The sequence below is a fragment of the Heloderma suspectum genome, chromosome 13 (assembly GCF_057233095.1).
Source record: "Heloderma suspectum isolate Gila_16-S chromosome 13, 16-S_ref, whole genome shotgun sequence".
In the NCBI taxonomy this organism is placed as follows: Eukaryota; Metazoa; Chordata; class Lepidosauria; order Squamata; family Helodermatidae; genus Heloderma; species Heloderma suspectum.
The window spans coordinates 28,806,472-28,822,207 of NC_139470.1; positions in this window are offsets into that span (position 1 = coordinate 28,806,472).

The window sequence follows — 15,736 nt, forward strand, 5'->3', positions numbered from 1 at the left end:
TTCCCTCCCTCAAGGGTCTCACAATTCATTTTTGTGTGCAGCACATTGTGTATCAGTTATATTAGGTTATACGTTTTTTTCTTATTTAGTCTAATTCACTCTGTGATCTTAAATTAAAAAAAAACTTTTTCGCCCATGTGACCTGCTTGTATGGCACTATGCAAGGCACTGAAGCTGTACCCATGACCTCTGAAATGTTCCTCTGGTTCCTGAGATTTCAGCAAGCATGGCCCACAACTCTTTCAAGGATATCTTGAGGGCTAGAAACTTGGTGATTCGTTGTTGTTGTTTTTAGAAGCTGAGATTCTTCAGAAGCGGAACCAGTGGCCACCTGTGCATTCTGCACTTTTCCTTTATTGCCACAGCAGACACACAGCCTTGCATACTGGTAATGCAGTTGTCGGTCAGTCACCTGGTTCCAACTCTGTCCCTCCCCCGGGAGGCCTCTGTGCTTCTCCCAGATGTTGTGCCAAGGCTGGCATGGCAAAGACGGAGTGAGGGGGTTAATCTGTCTCAGTCCCAGCTGCAACTTTTTGCAAGAACAACATCAGAGCCGTATGCAGGGGATTTAGTTTATAATCATCTTTGGGTTTAGCAGGAAATCTGGGAAGAGAGACCTTTTTGTGTTTATTATACATAAGAAGATCTTGGTGGTTAAGAATGTGCAGCGCTCCAAATGGGGGTGGGGGTGGGCAGAGTAGACTTTGATAAGCTTTGAAGATTTGAGCGATGGCATCAGCATCTGTGCGGTCCAAAATATCTTGGTTAAACTGCAGCTGCCTAAGATGTGCAGAGCATGTGATCTGTGACTGTGGCCCCCAAGGGAGCTCCCAGGAAGCAGGATTCATCCCAGCCGACAACAATTCAAAGCAACATCAAGCCCTAACTTTTTAGTCCCTGACTGGCTGTTGCACCCAGGGAGGCTCCTTCAATCCCTCTTGCTCTCATCCTCCTCTTGGTCCCCAGCATCTGCTATTCAGAGCGTCTGGTATCTGATATTCAGAGGTAGAGTCCCTCAGTCCATGGGGGTTCTGTTTAGCTGTCATGGATGATAATGGCTGACATTGCAGACACGAGTCAGAGACGAGAGGCAGAAAATCGATGACTTGCTTCAGAAGAAAAAAGTCCAATATGCCAGTTACGTATAGAGGCATTATTCCGGTCAGAACATGTCATTTCATTACTTCTTATAAATTCTTTTTCCTGCAGTGATCTGTCTGTCTGTCTGCACAATGTGTGTTTATTTTTCAGGGGTGGGGGTTGTTTGCATATATCAACACACGTGCATGCATACACAATCTGTGGGTATTCTGTTTTTTATGTGTGTGTGGCCTGTAAACATGGAATGCTATGCTCAAACATACTTTTTTTAAAAAATCCTTGTGACACCACCCAGCCAAAGTTAAGGCCCTGTTGAAATCTTGTTTTAGTCAGTCAGTGAGTCAGTGAATCAATCAATCAAACAATCAATCAATCAATCAATATAACCCAGTGAAATCAGTGGGATTTAAAAGTGCTTAACTTGGGTTGGATTGTGTCTGCTCTTTCTTTCTCTCGTTTGTATTACACGCGCGCGCGCGCGCACACACACACACACATGCACAGACAGTGCTGTGTATTTGAGTTGGCAGAACGCTGTTCTTGTCCTCGTGCAAAGTACTGAGGCCAGCAAGAGACGGGCTGCTCCTGGTCCAACTCACCTCTAGCGGGCAGCCTAATCCACTTTCAGAAATACAGACGGCAACCATCATAACGCTGCCGCCGACTCTGAGTTTGCCCCAGACACCTGATCGTTACAAGAATAGAAAATCACCGTACTCCAGTCTGGATGACACTAGGACATGCATACCTGAGGCCAAGCGCAGTTCCCCTAGAGAAGGTTGCAGCTGACCTACCAACCAGCTCGTGAAAGGCACTCCTGGCTACTGCCGCCACCTGGGTCTCCAGTCAGCAACGAATCCAGAAAGACCCCAAAGCTATGGAATTGATCCTTCAGGGTCCTGACCTGTTATGGAATAAAGCACCCATTGCAACAGGGAAGAACTGCAAAAATGCAGCATCGTAGGCAAGGACGAGGGCTCTTTTCTTTGCAACAAGAACCCCCCCCCCTTTCCAGTTCCACGATCCCATGAGCCATCAGCATCTCCAGCTGATCACAGCTCTGAGTGACTCAAAGAAGGGGGAAATAATGAAAAGGCAGCCCAGGCTGGTGTTGGGGCCCTGATCCTTTCATGTTCAGCCCTCACAGTCTGTTTCATGTAGTGAGATATGACTCCCAGAATGCATCAGGGCAGCATCAGTAAAGTGATGATGGGGAACTGATTCAGACACAAAGGGGTTTGCTTAACAAGGACAATTCTCTCTCTCTCTCTTCCCCCCCCCCCGCCCCCCTTGGTGGAGAAACAGAACAAAACTAGTTCTCCTTTGCAGCGTGCTGTAGCGTGCAGCATCAGACACCACAGAGCTTGAGCTGCAAATCATGTGGATCAAGGACCGGTCCTGTGTCCTGAGTACCACCACGGTTGTTAGCGGTGCTGTTGGAGCGGGTGGGGGCTGTGGTATGGCAACAGGCATGTTAAGCTGGGACACTTGTATGAGAGACCACAGTCCTCTTGGCCTGGGCAGTCAGGTGGGAGACGGGATGGGAAGCGGAGGTAATTCCATCAGCCCTTCCGGAAGGCCAACTCCATCGAGCTCCTCCTCTCTCTACACTATTTCCCGTTGGTCATTAGAAGCAGCAGCAGCTCACCTACTTCCAAAATTTCACTTGAGCCAAAGATGAAAGCTTTGCAACACACTTAAAGAATGGGCGCCTGCATGGGCTTGTTTTCCTCTTCCCTCCCATCCCCCCCCCTTTTGTGTGGCCTTTCAGATTGTGCGCCTGTAAGGAAGGATTGTCTTGCTACTGATCTTTGTGAGCCTGGAGCCCCTGGGGCTGAAGAGTGGGGTGAAAATGCTTTAAGCAAATAAACAAGCAAATAAACAGGGTATCTATGGACAGAAGGGCCGGCGTTGGAGGCCGGCATGATAAGGCACCAGCTGAGGCCTATGCCAGGATAGTGGGCCTGCTGTCAATTCCTGGAGTCTCCAAGCCACGCTCCGTGTCCTCCTTGCTGTTCCTGTCTGCTCACTTGCCCTCTCTGACTGACCAAGTGAACAGTAAGAGGAGCAAGGAGACGGAACAGGGGCCTTCAGACACGTTGGCCTCTCTCCCTCTCTCTGGGATTTGGTGCCACCTGGGCCAAAAGGGAGAGGCGAGGAAAGGGGCAGCAGCAAGACCGGCCCTACCATTAGGCAACATGAGACCCAGGCAGCCGACGCCGGGAGCTGGCAGCAAGCTGGTGGAGGAGAGAGGGCTGGGGCCTTGCCTGGGTCCTCTCAGCTTGCCTGCTGCTTTCAGGTGTGATGGCGGACACTGCCCCAGCATCTGTGAAGAGACTGATGGCCAGGCCAGTCGGCTTTTGAACATGGAATGGGAGGAGGCACCATCTTGTTCTTCACTGCAGGCAGCAAGATGTCCTGGGCTGGCCTTGGGGAGAAGCAACAGCAGGGCTTCTGCCCTGAAAGGCAGCCAAGAAATATTTTAAAGAAATAAATAGGGATTCTTGCTCAAATAAAACAACAACTTGGAGCATTCACAGTGTGAGTAGGATCTTCTGTAGTGTGGCTGTTTTGTTTTTATTAGTAACCGTTTATTAGTTGTTTTTTTCATTTTCCAGCACAATACAAACAGTAACCCCTTCCCCCCACCTGCCCCTGCATTCCCTTCCTCATTCATATCATCCTGTATTTCAAGAGTAGTGGTTTCGTGTATATGAGCAAAACCATTAAGCAAAAATTGGATAAATATATAGATAAATAGTAAAATAAAATGAAAGGGCTGCATCATGCTCATCTCTTTCCTGGCTTGCGCTGGTTCTGCAGTGGATTACTGAGAAGCAACCAAGGGCAGGGGACGGTTCATAGTGGGACCTCAACATTAGGGGAGTAGGTTAACCATTTTCCCCTGTGCAGTTTTCCCATTTGAACGCTCCACTCAGGGCAAATAGCCTCTTCAGGGGGCATTTGTAACTCGGAACTAACACAGGGGGAACCGTTAACCCCCTTTTCCCAGAGCCCTCATACTTACTTGCAAATAAATCACATTGAACACGAGTAGAGGTGCATCAGGCTGGGCTGTAGGAGTCTCATTTCAAAACACAAAACACAGTTTATGTTCCCTGAATTTCATTTTATGTTACTAGGTTTTGCGGTTCTATTGTTTTTTGTTTGAGTTAAGAAATGCCCTACTATCTGCTTAGAGTGTATATGCCCACACTTCATCATTCCCAAAGGGTGTGCTCCTGAGAGCATCCCTACACCAGCCTAAAATCCTGCATTTAAAACGGGGCTTTCTGCTTCCATTTTAAATGCAGGATCACAATGAACTCCCTTTACACGTGCTTCCTCCCCCCCCTTCCCTCTCCTTTCCCCCCTTATCTGAATCTTCCATATGTTTCATTACACACCCGCTAGATGGCGCTGTGGTTTAACGCCTCTTATTGCTGTTCTCCTTTTTTTCACAGAGGGAACTCAAGCAGAACTCAAGCGCTGCAATTTCATAGCTCATTATCTCCAATCTTTTAAAACACGGAATAAAGATCCTTTAGTGTGGGAGACACCCTGGAAGCTAACGATGTCATCTAAAGGACCCACAAACTTCTGTGAGTAACCGATCACAATAGCAGGATAAAAGCTCCATGTGGAGAAGCCGGAGAGTCCACAACTAGCTATATCCAGAGGATTCTTCCTGTTGCATCTCTGCACATTTCATTGTTCTGATCTTGTCTCCTCTGTTGCACAAGCAGGGATGGGGTGTTGGTGTAGAAACTTTGCTGAACTGGGTGATGCCCCTCAGTAACAAAGTGTCCCAAACAGGTTAAGCAGCAGCTGTGTGAGTTTTACATCACTGCAGCCTGCTGGAATGGCTGCTGCCTGATGAGAGTTAAAGGTGGATGAACCCCATGTCATTTCTAGGCTGGCCCTTTGCGCGCATAGGCTCACAGCTTTAAAATGTAGATCACAGAGATGTCTTAAAGGTGTACTAAGTTAAATGCCTGGATAAAGAAAAAGGTTGTACATATCTCCTCCTCCTCCTCGCCCTCCTCCAAAAAACAAAAAAACAGAAAATAGGAAAGGCTGGGGAATGGGTCTCCTTTAAGCCATGAATCCCAGGCTTTCTTGGATCTGGTAAAGGCTGCAACCTGGAAAAGAACGATACGAGCTTAAGGGCACAATCCTATGCATGTTTAGACAGGGAAAAGGCCTACAACTCCCAGCATGCCCCAGCCAGCATGGCTGGCTGGAGCATGCTGGGAGTTGTAGGCCTTTTCCCTGTCTAAACATGCATAGGATTGCATCCCAAATCTCTTTTCTGGTCAACGCATAGCAAATAAGAAGGAGACAGAGGGAGGGAACGCTCCAAAGACCAGGAAAAACAAAACAGAAGATGGAATCTCAAAGGTGCTCAGCAATGAAGGTGTACTGGCCAAAAACCTTTTGAAATATTCTTCTTCAGGGGCACTACAATGGCTGCCTCGAGTGCCGTTTTCTTGGTAGAAAAGCGGGGTACAAATCAGATAAATAACTAAATACCAGAACGAGGGCTTATTCTATATGTCAGATGAGTACATCTTCAGCGCGTAGCAAATCTGCCGACATTTGCCCAGAGGGTTTTCTCCAGCGTTTGTTGTTTCTGCGCTTCTTGCCTCTGTCTAAAGGTGGATCCCAGGCCTCTGCCAGTCCGGATCCTGGAGAGCAGAAGTGCCGAACTCAATAGGCTCTGTCCTTCTTCTCAGCCATCAGCCAGACCAACGAGGCCTGGGGATCTATGCTGAGTTGTTCTGGAGATGTTTCAGATGCTTTGATAGATCGATTTTCTGACCTTTCATGGTTTTCTCTAACCTTTCGATGGAACTCAAGCGGCAAAGTTGCAACAGGAAAGTTAACTCTGTCGATCCTGACTGTGCGATGCTCATACACATTTTTCTGCAACTGCCGTGCCATTTTGCTGGTACTCTGAGCTCAGCGATGAATTGACTTGAAGCAGTAAAAAAAGGTCGGGAACCAGTTTTAAGCGGGGGCCCAAATTGCCCCGACCAGGCCTTCTGTGGGCCGGATGACAGCAAGTGGGCACAGCCACACCCTTTGGTAGCCTCCCCGTGCCCCACCTATTCTGCCTTTCTCTGTGCTGAGCGAGGCACAAGACTTCCATGCCCCTCTCAGCTCCGAGGAAGGGACTCAGATGAGTCCCTGGCTTATGGCTGCCCCTCATCCCCCTGAGGGCAGCACACGCCGTGGGAATGGACTTGGTAGGCATTGCATTTCATTTCATTTCATTTCATTTCTTATATTTCTATACCACCCCATAGCCGAAGCTCTCTGGGCGATCCCCCCAAATTAAAAACCATTAAAAACATTATATATAACGTGTATATAAAAGCCATTCATGTAAGGGCATAAAATAGATAGCATACACAACAACATATAACTAAAACAATTTAAAACAATCAGCCAGAGACACAGAACATAGAACAATAGGGTTGGAAGGGGCCTATAAGACCATTGAGTCCAACCCCCTGCTCAGTGCAGGAATCCAAGTCAGAGCATCCCTGACACATGGCCGTCCAGCCGCGTCTTGAAGGCCTCCAGTGTGGGAGAGCCCACCGCCTCCCTAGGTAACTGGTTCCATTGTCGTATTGCTCTAACAGTCAGGAAGATTTTCCTGATGTTCAGCCGGAATCTGGCTTCCTGTCACTTGAGCCCGTTATTTCATGTCCCGCACCCTGGGATGATCGAGAAGAGATCCTGGCCTTCCTCTCTGTGACAACCTTTCAAGTGCTTGCAGAGCGCTATCCTATCTCCCCTCAGTCTTCTCTTCTCGAGGCTAAACATGCCCAGTTCTTCCAGCCTCTCTTCATAGGGCTTTGTTTCCAGTCCCCTGATCCAGTCCCTGATCAAAAAGACTCCTTATATGCTGCCAAATGACTGAGCGAAGAGGGCAGTTTTAACCTGGTACTGAAAAGATGACGATGTTGGTGCCAGGTGGGCCTTCTCGGGGAGTTCATTCCATAAATGGGGGGCCACCATCGAGAAGGCCCTCTCCCTTGGAAGAGTAGGCGCTCCTCTCAGTGCCTACCAAGTCCCTGGCTTCACGTGGGACGTCTCGTCCCCCTGGGGACACCACATGCCACACAAACAGACCCACCTGGCACTGGGATGAGCAGGCTTCCTTCCAGTGCTGCCTGAGTCCCGCTGCCTGTGTCCCTGCTGTTATCTCTGATCAGAGATAACAGCGAGAATTCCTCCAGGGGGGATTCCAGGGGCGGCCTGTCCATACAGGTGAACCATGTGGTTGCCTAGGGCGCCAAGTTAAGTGGGGTGCCAAATTTGAGGAAAACAGTACAAATTAAAATCAGAACAGCGAAGTTGTCAGTATTTCAGTTCCTGTGCATGTACAGAGGGAATATGCCTGAGGCTATGGAGGTGAGTGAGAGGCTGACTGGGGATGGTGGGGCTAAGTCAGGCCACCTGCCGGCCCACCTTTAGGGCCTGGTCCTCCCTCAGGCGATGTGGATATCCTGTCTGCTGCTGCTCCCAGCTGGAGGCAGGGAGTGAGAGGCCCGCCGAGAGCAGCTGCTTCCTTTGCCCCGGAGGGCTGAGCTTGGGGGCTGCTGGAGCCTTGTTGGATGCAAGCGGGACCCTTCCTCCAGGGACCTCCTTGGGCACTGTGGACGGGACTTTCCTTCGCAGAGCGGATGCTCCTCTGTTGTTTTTATCTGTGCTGGTACAGTGCTTAGAAAGAAAAACCCATTTTGGGCGCGCTGTATTATAAATTATAATATTTCTGCTTCTGAAGATGAACGTGGGGGGAGTGGCCTCTAAATTGAACAGAACATGGGGGCAAAATGTTTCCTCGTTTTCCAAAAACCTCAGCCTCGATCTGCCCTTGGGGCCTGGGGGTGGGGTGCCCGTTGCACGGTTCGCCTCGGGCGCCAGTAGCTGGCAGCTGGTCTAGGGCCGCCCCTGCGGGATTCCTCTGTGGAAGGCCAAAACCCACCCTGGAGAAATCCTGATGGGGAACCTCTGTGGGCTGGATTCCCCTCCCGTGGAGTAAAAGAACGCTAAGAGGCCTTCCAAGAGACTTTCTTCTTGCTTCCCAAGCCCTGCCCGACCTTCTCTGGGCTAGAAAGATTCAAGAGCTGGGCAGCTGGCCTCTCCAGCTCAGTGTCCGCCCGTGCCTCGGGCCAGAGACCCAGTTGCTGGGGCAAGCTCTGTCATGCCACCAGGGAAACGGATGCTAAGAAGGACCCCTCGTGACCGGTTTCGGTTCCCCCAGTGAGTCACAGACACTACTGGGAATGGAATCCAGCCAGCGACGCTGCAACACGCCTCCCTTCTAATTACTTTACCTTCCGCCCCTCTTCTTTTAACCCCAAGACGGTCGGTACTCAGCAGAGCTGCTGTCAAAGGTTTTCCCCAGATGCTCAGAACACTGAGAATCCATGAAATGCAACTTTAATAACCGGCTCAGCTTCCCTGCAAGGGTGTGGGAGCCAATAAGGAACTAATAGGTGACGGAAGCGAATGAAAAATATATGTAAGCACATTTTTTCCCCCTGCACTGGGTTGTCAAAGAAGCTACTCATTTTCATGCTATTTAAACAAAGCCCGGTTTGGGGGTAAATTGACACATTTTCCTTCTGGAAGCTGTTATAATAAAAGAATGGTTTCTGTTTCTTGTTGTTTTTTATTTCCCGCCTCCTGCTTTTATGGTGCCTAAACAAATTGTTTTCCTAATTTACTAGTCATATTCCAGTGCTTGAGATTATCTCGTATTATTTTTTCTTAGCGGGCGAGTTTTCCACTGCTTGCGAGGTGGGAGATTTCTGTGCTGATCTATACCGTATTTGAAGCTCTCTGCTTTTCCCAATAGAACAGAGAGAGAGAGAAGAGAAACTGAGAGCGGGCGGGTGAGAAAGAGATACAGGCTTTCATAGCAGAGGAGCCCATTCAGTCTGGGCCCAAAGCACACGGGGGCAATTCCTACACAAGAATATTTTTAATTGGTTCTCTTTTGATGCTTAGCCTGTACGCCTTTTGAAAGGCCCTTAATTCTTATTAATTTCCCCAGTAGCGCACAGGTTCCTTTTGATGTGCAAATCTGAAGCCATTTTTTCTCTCCCTCTCTCCACTCGACAGAGATAAAGATCACCAAGAAATGAAGAGGCTGCCAGCTGATGGAGGAGGGGGAGAAAAGAAATCTGGGCAAGGGAATCAAGGGTGAGAGAACGGAAGCATGGGTGCGTGTGCAAGAGGAGAAAAGGGGTGCTTCCAGATGAAGTTTTTACTGGGAAATCACCCGGCTGCATTCACAGAATTTTACAGGGGGTCCTTCCACTTGCAACCCTCCCATGTTTTCCTGTCTCTTCTTCCATCTTTTTTCTTACCAGCAAAAAAATCCGTCAAGGAGGAAAAGATAAAATAGCTGCAAAATGCCTTTTCAATGTCAGTGTTAGGAGCCCTCCTTCTGGAAATACACAAGGTTCGAGAATGCGGGGCCAATTGTCTGACTTAGTATATGCTCCTCTTCTTTCAATATGCATTGAAACGAGATCTATTCTTTCAATATGTTCAGCCATTTTGAGGATAAAGGTACCAATGGCTACTAGTCATGATGGCTGTATGTAGCCTCCAGTATCAGAGGCAGTAGGCCACTGAATACTGGTTGCAGGAGAACAGAAGTGGGAGGGTGCTGTTGCATTCAGGTAAGGATGTATGAGAACTTCATATCTGGTCACAAATCATCAAAATTGTTCAAAAGCTGGAATGCAAATAGAACTGTGCTTTTTTTCAAAAAGAGGAGGAGGAGGAGGAGGAGGAGGAGAGATCGCACATTTCCAAACTTGCGATTGCCTTTGAAAAAAGGAATACTTTAAAATGTGCATTTAAAAAAAGAAGCATTTCCATGCTTTAGTTGATGGGGGAGAAGTGCACACTTTCCAAAAATGCGCACAGAATTGTGCACTTTTCCCATTCAAATGAAAAGACAAAACAGGCCGCAGATGAAACTGGGAGCAAGGCAAACCATGTCTTGAAGTGGAGTTTGGAGGCTCTCGGCAAGCATCCCTGGTTCTCCCATTCCTACACTCATGGCCTGCTTGCAGGCTCCCCATTGGGGCATCTGGTTGGCCACTGTGGGAACCAGATGCTGGACCCCATAGGCCTTTGGTGTGATCCAGCAGGGCTGTCCCAATGTTATTTGTTACATTTCTATCCTGCCTTTTTCCTCTTTAAGGAACCCAAGGCAGTGTACATAATCCTCCTCCATTTTATCCTCACAACAACCACCCTGTGAGGTAGGTTGGGCTGAGAGTCTGTGATTGGCCCAAAGTCACCCAGTGGGCTTCCATGGCCAAGCAGGGACTAGAACCCTCATCTCCCAACTCCCAGTCCAACACTCTCACCATTACACCACATGGGCTCTCTTATGTTCAAGAGAGGGTGACCTCTCTCATTCTACCTACCTCTTAATAGATAGACCAGCTTTCCCCAACCTAGTGCCCTCCAGATACTTTGGGCTTCAGCTCTCATCAGCCCTAGCCAGCATGGGAATGCTGGGAGTTGTAGTCCAAAATATTGAAAGGGCAACTAGGTGGGGAAAGGCTGAGTTAGACTCATATAAATCATATTGTGCATTTGCTTTGACATCAGATCATTAGTTCTTCCTCATTTATTTAATTTAACATAAAGTCATTATACAGAGCTCTGTCGGCTCCTGCATCAGTGCCGCTGTGGGCCCTACAGTTATGGAATCAGAATCTGATTCCGAGAAGAGTGATTTAGAACCCAGTCCCGTTGTGGGAAGCTCGGGGCCTGAGCACCTGGCTCTGTCTGGCTTCCCTTCTGATTGCAGGGCGAAGGGGGGTGACACTCCCTACCAGCCACTACTGCAAGATGTGGCCTTGAATTACAAGGCCACATCTTGAATTCTCTGATTTACAACCTGAGAAATATTCTGTGGGAACTGAGCAGGAGGGGGACTCTGTGGGGGAGGGGGGCTCAGAGGGTGTCACCCAGGTTATGGCACCAACTGAAAGGGGTGGAACAGAGATGCCTCCTCAGACAAAATGCTCATTTATGGGCCAGATTCCCCTGTCAGGATAGAGCATCAGAAGGGGAGCTTTAGCAGCTCCTGCCCTGTATTTAAGCCAGTGTACAGGCTGAAGAGCCTTTGCTGAGAACAATGTCTTAATTGCTCAGAATACTTCCTTGCCCAGAGTTGTCATGTACTCTTGTCTGCCTTGAATCTTATATCGTTAAGACTCTGACTTGCAATATATTGCTGGGTCTCTGACTCTGTATGAATTCTCACCTTAGGACTGTCTCTTGAGCAAAGCAATGTGCTGATAACCTTTACACAGGCTGATTGATATATTGGGGATTATAAATGCTGCAAGCTCTGCCACAAACTCTGGAAAGCTTGATCTGTGTAACCTGATCTACTGCAAAGAAGAGTTTCATTGTAATCAGTGATCTGTGTTGACTTGCCAGAGGGTGTCAGAAAGCCAGGCCTGACAAGCTCTTTGCCACTCTTGTGTCTGAATTAGGAAGGACCATAAAGCTGACTGGTAGTAGAGCATATGTTTTGCATGTGGAAGGTCTCAGGGTCTACCCCAGGCATCTCTGTAACAACACCGCAATTAGGGATGTCGCGGGAGTCTGAGAGGGGGGTGGAGTCTGGTGGACTCCCCTCTGCTCAGCCTCCCAGACCCCATTTTCTGAGCCACTGCACCAGCTGGATGGACTCCACTTGCTGAGCTGTTGTGCAGTTTGCAAATTCCCAGCAGCCACCTGACCCCTCAGCGAGCTGCCATTTTGTGAAAAAATGGGGGCTTAGGTTTTTCCATAAATGTAATGTTACAAAAATGGCAGCTGTAAAGGGGCCATTTCTTCCTGTAATGTTACCTAAATGGCCCCTTTATAGCTGCCATTTATGTAACATTACATTTATGGAAAAACCCAAGCCACCGTTTTCTCACAAAATGGCAGCTCGCTAAGGGGTCAGGTGGCTGCTGGGCACTTGCCTGGTGCCTGCAGACTATGTGGCGGCTTGTCCAGAGAGCCAAACAGGGATGGGCAGCTGGCGGCACCTTGGCGATTGCCTGGGTGGCGTGGACACAGGCGAGTCCATCCATCCCTAACTGGAGTACTGGAAGCTGCAATACTGGAAGAGACCCTGAAGAGTTGCTGCCAGTCAGAGCAGGCAATACTGAGCAAGATGGACCAAAGGTTTAAGGCAGCCTCATGTGCTCAAGTTTCTGGCAGACATTCCTATGGACATCTGTCATCAAACCTGGAGGTTCAACAACACATCTGGAGGGCACCAGGTTGGGGAAAGCTCAACTAGGCTAGAAGCCAGGACTGCACGCCTTAAGACCACCAAGGCAAATGCAGCTCACCAGCCAAGGTTTCCAGGCTTTTCAGCCTGCCAGCTTTGGTCAAGCACCCAAGGTACAGGCCACATCTGCCAGGATGAGTCACACGTTGTTGTATGGGCTTGGATGTGGGCTGTGAGCTAGGAAGCCGTTCAGACCGTCACCCGGCCACGCACTGACCTGGACGCCTTAAGCAAGCCGTCTTCTCTGAGCCACAACTGCCCATCTGCAATATGGGGATGATACTGACCTACCTTACAGGGTTGTTTGTAAGGGTTTCTGAGATATAAGCAGCTGTGGCTGCCTTTTACTGAGGCAGACTGCTGGTCCACCTTGCCCAGTATTTTCTGGGTGAGATGGACCAATTGCTAAGATTGTCTTTGGAGAATATGTGGTCTGCCTTTGTTGAAGTTTATGTATAATTCTTCAAAAGCTGTATTTTCATATATATATATATATATATATATATATATACACACACACACACACACACACACACACTTCATATGCATGTATTGAAACTGATCTATTCAAATCTAGTTACAATTATTTTCTGTTCTTTCTTTATGGGTTTGTTTTGTATTGTTTTGTTGAAATGTTATGATAAAAATTAATTTAAAAAAACAGATTGTCTTTGGAGGTTCTTCTCTGGGCGCTTCCAAGTACAATGGTGCAACAGGTGGCTACCAAGGAAAGAGCCTTCTCTGTAGTAGCCCCCACCCTTGAATGCCCTGCCCAGGGAGATCCTCTTGGAGTCTTCATTGTATATGTTTAGATGCCAGTTTAAGATCTTCCTCTTTAAGCGCTCTTCAAGTCCTTGAAAGGTGGTTATGGAGAGGAAGGCCGGGATCTCTTCTCGATCATCCCAGAGTGCAGGACACAGAATATTGGGCTCAAGTGACAGGAAGCCGGATTCTGGCTGAACATCAGGAAAAACCTCCTGACTGTTAGAGCAATACGACAATGGAACCAGTTTCCTGGGGAGGTGGTGGGCTCTGCCACACTGGAGGCGTTCAAGAGGAGGCTGGACAGCCACCTGTCAGGGATGCTCTGACTTGGATTCCTGCATTGAGCAGGGGGTTGGACTCGATGGCCTTATAGCCCCCTTCCAACACTAGTACCTTATGATTCTATCTATGATTCAAACATTTAATCTTTAATCTGTTGCTCTGATTATTAATTTTCCTGCTGGCTCCTCAGTGTTTTTAATATTTTCAAATGTCTTAAATATTTAATGCTCTATTATGTTGATACTTTTATTGTATTTTTTTTTTACTTCATTTTTGTTGTTTGGTTTTATGATTGCAAACTGCCCTCAGAGCATTTGCCAGTTGGGCAGTATACAAATCAAATAAAATAACGATGGTCTTCTCTGATGGGCAAGGGCTTTCCACAGCCTCAGACTGATCCTTTACAGTCACAGTCACCTGATCTTTTAACTAGAGATTCCAGGGGTTGAACCCTGGAGGGACCTTCTGCACAAATGCTCAAAAAGTGACACTCAGGGGCGAGGGGGGTGAATGAGTCCTTATTTCCTTTTCTGTTCACTATCTTGTTTTCTGACATGGTGGTGCATTTATAGCATGAAACCAAGATCTGAAGAAAACTGACTCCTCTGGAATGTTAAAACCACCTGGCTGTAACAGAACCCCTCAGAGCCTTTAATGGGATGAGTTTTTTTTTTTTTCCTTGGGCGCTGTGAAAAGGATGTAATCATCTTCCACTAAATTTCTTAAATGGGGGTCACGGAGGCATGGTAACAGAGGATGTCCAATTTTCTCTTACTATCAACTTGACCTGGATTTTCTTTTTTCACAAGTGCAGTAAGTAACTAGAAGTTTAGCGAATGTCTCAGAAGAGCATGATCTGGATCTCCTTAACACCCACAGAACCGACGCCATGCAACAGCAGTGAGTAGATAAATGGATAAGCTGTGATCTTGCACCCTAATTGATGGGCAGTAACCAAACCAGGCAGGAAGGGTATACGGAGGTTTAATTGCTTTGATAAGATGATCATCCCAGTCGAAGGCTGACAACAGGCAAGAGTTATTGCAGAGCTGAAAATGGTATGCAAGAGGCATCATTGTCTGTGGTGCGTTAGACATTCATTTTTGTCCCACTGTCATCTCTGGTTGATCACATCTTGCAGGTTTTGGAAGCATTACACAATTCTGCAAAACCTGTTCGACCAGAGATGACAGGTCAAACTAAACAGGATGTGGAAGACCCACGGTTAGGATCTCCCGGGAAATTCTGCTGTGACTCCACAGAGTATTGTTCCCGCTGCTCTATCCAGTAGTGACATCACGCTGAGGGAGGGGCCGAGGATGTGCCAGGATTCCCTGGTGAAGCCTGCAGTGCAGCTGATGGAGCAGGGCAGGGCTGGCTCCAGGTTTGGAGGCCCTTGGCCAAGACACCCTGTAATGGCCCCAGGAGTGTAACCAAGGCACCTGTATTATTTATTTTATTTATTTTAAACATTTCTATCCCGCCCTATATCATTAAGATCTCAGGCCGGCATACAGATAAAATCAATGTAAATGGTATAAAACAATAAATAATTTAAACACCTAAAAACATATTAAACTTTTAAACAAGCTAAAACCAGTTAAAATCTAAAACAGCTAAAACAATGTGCTAGGGAATGCATTTAACCCTGAAAGACTTTGGTAAAAAGCCACGTTTTTACTTGGCACCGAAACGAATGTAGGGATGTCAGAGAATTCCACGACGGATCTCGGTGAGACCGAACGCTAGTGCATTCGGCCTTCCGAAATCCTTCGCGGAACGAAGCCCCTGCCCCCCCAACCCACAAAAGGCGCGCGGGACAAAGTCCCCGCCGCCCCCACCCCACGAAAGGCACGCGAAACGGAGCACTTACCTGCTCCTGTCTACGCTGCTTTGCGAATGGCCCCCAACTCCCATCCCGCAGAGCTGATCCAGTCAGACGTGATCAATGGTGTCAAAAGCCGCTGAGAGATCCAGGAAGATCAACAGGGTGGCACTCCCCCTGTCTTTCACCTGGAGCAGGTCATCAGTCAGAGCAACCATGGCCATTTCAGTGCCGTACTCTGGCCTGAAACCAGACTGAAATGGGTCCAGATAATCAGTGTCCTCCAAGAACACCTGAAGCTGCCCAGCCACCACACGCTCAAACACCTTGCCCAAAAAGGGGATATTGGCAATGGGGCGATAGTTCTCACACACCTCTGGGTCCAGGAAAGGCCTCTTCAGGAGAGGGTGTGCTACAACCTCTTT